This window comes from Delphinus delphis, chromosome 1 (assembly GCF_949987515.2).
Source record: "Delphinus delphis chromosome 1, mDelDel1.2, whole genome shotgun sequence".
Lineage (NCBI taxonomy): Eukaryota > Metazoa > Chordata > Mammalia > Artiodactyla > Delphinidae > Delphinus > Delphinus delphis.
The window spans coordinates 102,839,147-102,845,146 of record NC_082683.1 but is presented as its reverse complement, the minus strand read 5'-3'; the positions used below and the strand labels follow the sequence as shown (position 1 = coordinate 102,845,146).

At 42.0% G+C, this 6,000-nt stretch overlaps 1 long non-coding RNA gene across 1 annotated transcript in view; it reads left to right on the top strand.

The window, feature by feature from the left end:
* Positions 1 to 1,110: 1,110 nt before the first annotated feature.
* Positions 1,111 to 6,000, top strand: part of LOC132422274 (uncharacterized) — a 61,377-nt gene continuing 56,487 nt past the window's right edge. Inside the window, exon 1 of the long non-coding RNA XR_009518840.1 lies at positions 1,111 to 1,187. This is a non-coding gene — a long non-coding RNA (uncharacterized lncRNA). The remainder of the gene's footprint in view (positions 1,188 to 6,000) is intronic.

The window sequence follows — 6,000 nt, the reverse complement described above, 5'->3', positions numbered from 1 at the left end:
TAAAGTGGCTCAGCAGATGAACTTTTTGAGATCCAAGAACAGAGCAGATGGGGTGAGCGTTCATGACATGCAAAAGAGAAAGGAAAGGGGAACGAGGACAGTGAATCCTCATGCCCAAAGTCCTCCATTTGCCTGCTGTGGGCAGGACCCTGCGTGGGTGCTCTGTGATGGGATACAACGATACAAACAATGTGACCCTGCCCTGGAGAAAGAGAATGAAACCTAGGCACAAACATCCATGGTTCGAAGCAGTGTATTATAGCAAAGATGTGCTTAGGGAGAGAAAAGAGGAGAGGGCTCCTTCCAGCTAGGGGAGTGAGGGGAAGGATTGGGGCAGGCAACATGGGGGAAGCTTTTGAAGACTGGAGAGATGGATAAGGTTTGCTGGGCACAGCAAGAGGGAAGGCAGCCAGCAGGCTAAGAGGTAGTAGACCAAGGACTCAGATGCAGGAAGTTCAAGCGATGGCATCAACAGGCCTCTCTCCTCTCTCTCCTCTGATACTTGGATTCTTGATCGCCCAGGAATCCCTCTAATGCCAACACAACATGTGCATTCAAGTTAAATCCTGAAAGAGGAAAGTGCTGCCTCTTTGCTACCAATTCTATCAGCCTCAGGGAGATAATCTGTAGAATTTTATGTGACTTGTTCTATTTTTAAAACTGTAATGAGTCAGTAAATCCAATCATCTGAACTATAGAACTGTCCATTGTATTTAGGAAATAGACTGTAATATCTACAGAAAAGACCATGTCTTTCTGAAGAGAAGCCGATGCAGTGGTAACTGAATACCAGGTTTAAAAGGTTTAGAATCAAACCAATAGGTGTAAAGATCATCACTAGTGTAAACTTACAGGTGAAGAAATTGATCACAGAAAGGTGATGGGGCTTCATCAAGGTCACACCACAGATGGGTGTCAGGTGAAACCCAACAATAAGCACATGCCCCCAGGCCCCTTAAAGGGCCGCCTAGATCTTTGGCCAGGGCTCCTTAAAGGATGCCTGCCTTTCCCCTTTAAGGAATAGCCGCAGAAGCCCGCTGGCCGACCCAGCTGCCGGGTCACGTGGCCGCTCCCACCTAATTGTACCAGTGCGAAGAGGAACGACAGCAGTGAGTCAGCTCGGAGCCTGGTTTCCTGTAGCTCACGAACGGCAAGCTGAGAAATTAACTACGGGCTTTATTATTGGGGTAAGAGAATGATGTACAAGGCCCTGGCAGAGGTCATTAGCCTTGGCTCTGATGGAAAAAAGAAAATCCTCTAAGGGTGTGATTTCAGAGAGTGAAAAATAGTCACGTGAAACCATGGTTTCAGCTTGAGGTTCCAGCTTGGCTTTGTGTTTTCCCGCCAGTGAACTGATTTCTGTTCACCTAAGCGAATCACCCTGAAGAGCGCCTTGCTGATCTGCTTCTAAAACAGCCCCCCACTCCCCCTCCTTCCACTATAAATGGATCCACTATTTCTTAAGGAACTAGATCCTTTTGATTGTTCAGTGGCAGCCTCTGGCTTTAGCTTGGAATGTGTGGGATATCTCGTGACCAAAACAGGGGGCAAGATGAAGATTGGACGCCAACAGTGGTCACTGCAGTGTTTGACTACCTGGAATCAGAAACTTGATAGGAAATGACATGGTTAGAAATAAGGCCTGAAAGATACAACAAGCCCATATACGAAATGACACAAAGTCTGATCTCAGGCCTCAAGAAACTTAGAAGCAAGTAGAGGAAATAAGAGAGGGAAGCCCCAAAACTCTAAAAGTAAATTATTATTTATTCCCATGTCGTGGCTTTAACTAGTGGAGGGGCTTCGTTTTGCTCAGTAGTGAGCCAGGTGACCACAAATCCCTGGGTGTGGGCCATGTGAATCTTTTATTCGTAATTATGGGGATTCAAATGGTCCATGCTTGGCCTACAAGTTACAGCAGGGACCAAGTTCACGTACTTTGTTGGTCTTTATTATCCTATTTGTCAGGATCCTCCATAATGTCCTATTTCAAGAAGAAATTTTGGTAGAATGATACTTTCTAGAATTACATTCAGTTTCAAGTGTTATTATTAATGGATAAAAGCCAGCTAGTGCTAATCCAGGAAGAAACAGTTACACACCTGTTGTAGTTGTGGGGTGGAGCTTATTAGACACTAGTGGCCTACTGGCTCAAGTGTTAATTAGTCAAAATGTTTTTGCTCATCTAAACATCTTAGATCAGCCACGTCCTATGGGTCATATTTTGGAAACTCGAGTTTAAGATGTCAATCATCCATCCCTCGAGTTTCTATCCTCCCCTCTTATTCACTTTTTTATACCCAACTTTTGTTCAAAGGTGGGTTAACCTTTTGTTCTGTTTGTTTAAACGTGGATTAACCAGGCCAATAACTAGTTTCTCATGTCCTAGGTATCTATTCCTATCACTCTCCTTATGGCTGTAAATGTACTCAATTCAATCATTTCCTAATATTCAGACTTAACAAAGACGTGTCATGGTGGTGGTGATGGTGATAGTATGTGTGTCTTTGTAGGTTAGTCACTACCTAATGGATGCCAAGTTTTCTCAGGTGTAAATTGGGGACGATTATTCTGAACTCAAGGCTTGATGGGACAATTAAATTAATAGATACCATGTGTGAGAATCTTTGACACACAGTACGTTACCTTCAATATGCTTGTGAATCTGAATTCATGGGGGTCTTTCCACACTCGGCCACACCTGCCATCAGTTATTTGGGTTGAGTCAATGCGGCCTCAGGCATCTGTGCCTAAGGGTGCCCTTTGGAAGGTGGGTACATGGCTTGTTATGGAAGGCCATGTGTTAGAGTGGGGAACCTGATTTTCTGGTCAGGTCCCGAGCTCTGGAATTGATCACACTGGGCCAGCACTTCTGAATCCATCTCATGCCAGCCTTTTCCTGGACATTTGCCTTCTCACAGTAAGTTTTTCCTCTTTCGTGTGTCTCCTAGTCCCTCAAGGCAGCTACGCTTTCAACCAGCAATCATTTATTGAGTAGGTTCCAGGCAAAAGTATTGTGTCAGATGTTGTGAGGGAGACCCAGAGAATCACTCTTGTTGAGTACTTGCTATGCACCAGGCTCTAAGCTAGGTCTTGTACATACTTTATCTCTTTTACAAAGATGAATAAGACAGTCTCCAACCTTAAGAATGAAAAGTCATTAAAGGAAAATAAGACTTATACACTTGAAAAGATAACTATTCCAAGTGTATAAAACTGAAAATCAAGACGTTAAGAGCAATGACAATTTAGAGAAAGCAGAGTTCAGTGATAAGAGATGGGACCATGAAGGTCTTCAAAAGGGAGGATAGGTTTGATACGGGCCTTGAAGGATGGGCAACTGGGCAGGGAGAGAGGAGAAAACAAGGCTACCCACTTGGGGAACTGCACGAGCACATCTATTGGAAAATGGGAATGAATCCCAGCTGTGCCCATCAGATGGTGAGGAGCCCATTTCTGAGGATGGGGTAGGATGATCCCCACCAAACACACACACACACACACACACACACACACAATAATTGAGAGGCAACCACTTCAGTGTCAAACAGACTTGGACTCAAATCCCACTGTGTCACATGCTAGCTAAATTAATAAATCTGAGTCTCATATCCTCATCTCTGAAATGGGAATAAAATACTTCACCTCTAGACTTGTAATGAAGACTAGGTGAAATGATAATATATGTAAACTACACAGCCCTTTGTGCTGGCAATAGTGAGACCAGAAAAAAAGGTTGTACCTCATCTAGCATGTGGAAATCCATTGAGCATCTGTGGTTAGAGCTCTCCATGGTCTGCAAAGCACTCTCACTATAGCCTCACGATAGTCCTGTGTGTAGGCAGGGCTGGTGTTACTAGGATTCCCATTTTACATTTGGGAAAACGGAAGTTTAGAGAAGCCTTTCTCAAGTTCCTAACTTCAGAGTCAAATAGACCTGTGCTCAGACGCTGGCTCTGCCACCTGCCAGCTGGGGCACCTTTGGACACTTAACGTCTCTGAGCTTCAGCTTCTTTACATTCTGTGGTCCACTTTACACATCCATAGCTACGTCCTTTCCTAAATATTAAATTTGATTATTTAAATTTTTGAATAGATAAAAATTAAATAATAAAAAAATATTGTAAGTTTCAAAACTTAAAAACTACAAAAAGCTATGTGATGAAAAGTCTCCTTCTCACCCCTGTCCACTGTCCATCCCGTTCCAGCACATCCCGTAAGTAACCTGCGCATCCTTCAACAGATTGCTGTGTATCTTTTTCTGAGTCTCTACGCATATAGAAGCAAATCCAAACGCGTATATATGTGTTTCTGCAACTTGCTTTACTTTTTAACAACACATCTTGGATTATTTTCACATCAGTACGTATCAGCTTCCTTATTCTTTTTCGCAGTTGGTATTCCATTACATGGATGTGCCGTAATTCATCAACTAGTCTCCTACTGACGGACATTTAGGTTGTTGCCAGTTCTTTGCTGTTACCAACAATACTGCAGTAAATAACCTTGTGCATATGCCATTTTGCATGTGAATACATTCGTACAATAAATTCCTAGAAGTACGTTACTGGATCAAACATTGTGCAACATCATCTTCATAGCTATTGTTAATTTGCCCTCCAACAGGTTATACCCCCACTTGCAATGTTTGAGTGCCAGTGCAGTGTGTTGCCAACGCTTGTACTGTCGCCAATCCGATAGGTGAAAATAGCATCTCAATGTAGTTTTAATTTGAATTTATCTTATTATGAATGAGATTGAGCATGTTTCATATTTTTAAAAAGCTATTTATATTTCCCTTACTGCGAACTGTATGTTATATCCTTTGCTCATTTTTCCATTGGGTTGTTGGTCTTCTGTATTTTTTTTTTTTTTTTAAACATCTTTATTGGAGTATAATTGCTTTACAATGGTATGTTAGTTTCAGCTTCACAACAAAATGAATCAGTTATATATACACATATGTTCCCATATCTCTTCCCGCTTGCGTCTCCCTCCCTCCCACCCTCCCTATCCCACCCCTCCAGGCGGTCACAAAGCACCGAGCTGATCTCCCTGTGCTATGCGGCTGCTTCCCACTAGCTATCTACCTTACGTTTAGTACTGTATATATGTCCATGCCTCTTTATCGCTTTGTCACCGTTTACCCTTCCCCCTCCCCATAGCCTCAAGTCCATTCTCTAGTAAGTCTGTGTCTTTATTCCTGTTTCACCCCTAGGTTTTTCATGACATTTTTTTTTTCTTAAATTCCATATATATGTGTTAGCATACGGTATTTGTCTCTCTCTTTCTGACTTACTTCACTCTGTATGACAGACTCTAGGTCTATCCACCTCATTACAAATAGCTCAATTTCATCTCTTTTTATGGCTGAGTAATATTCCATTGTATATATGTGCCACATCTTCTTTATCCATTCATCCGATGATGGACACTTAGGTTGTTTCCATCTCTGGGCTATTGTAAATAGAGCTGCAATGAACATTTTGGTACATGACTCTTTTTGAATTTTGGTTTTCTCAGGGTATATGCCCAGTAGTGGGATTGCTGGGTCATATGGTAGTTCTATTTGTAGCTTTTTAAGGAACCTCCATACTGTTCTCCACAGTGGCTGTATCAATTTACATTCCCACCAACAGTGTAAGAGGGTTCCCTTTTCTCCACACCCTCTCCAGCATTTGTTGGTTCTAGATTTTTTGATGATGGCCATTCTGACTGGTGTGAGATGATATCTCATTGTCGTTTTGATTTGCATTTCTCTAATGTTTAGTGATGTTGAGCATTCTTTCATGTGTTTGTTGGCACTCTGTATATCTTCTTTGGAGAAATGTCTATTTAGGTCTTCTGCCCATTTTTGGATTGGGTTGTTTGTTTTTTTGTTATTAAGCTGCATGAGCTGCTTGTAAATTTTGGAGATTAATCCTTTGTCAGTTGCTTCATTTGCAAATATTTTCTCCCATTCTGAGGGTTGTCTTTTTGTCTTCTTTATGGTTTCCTTTG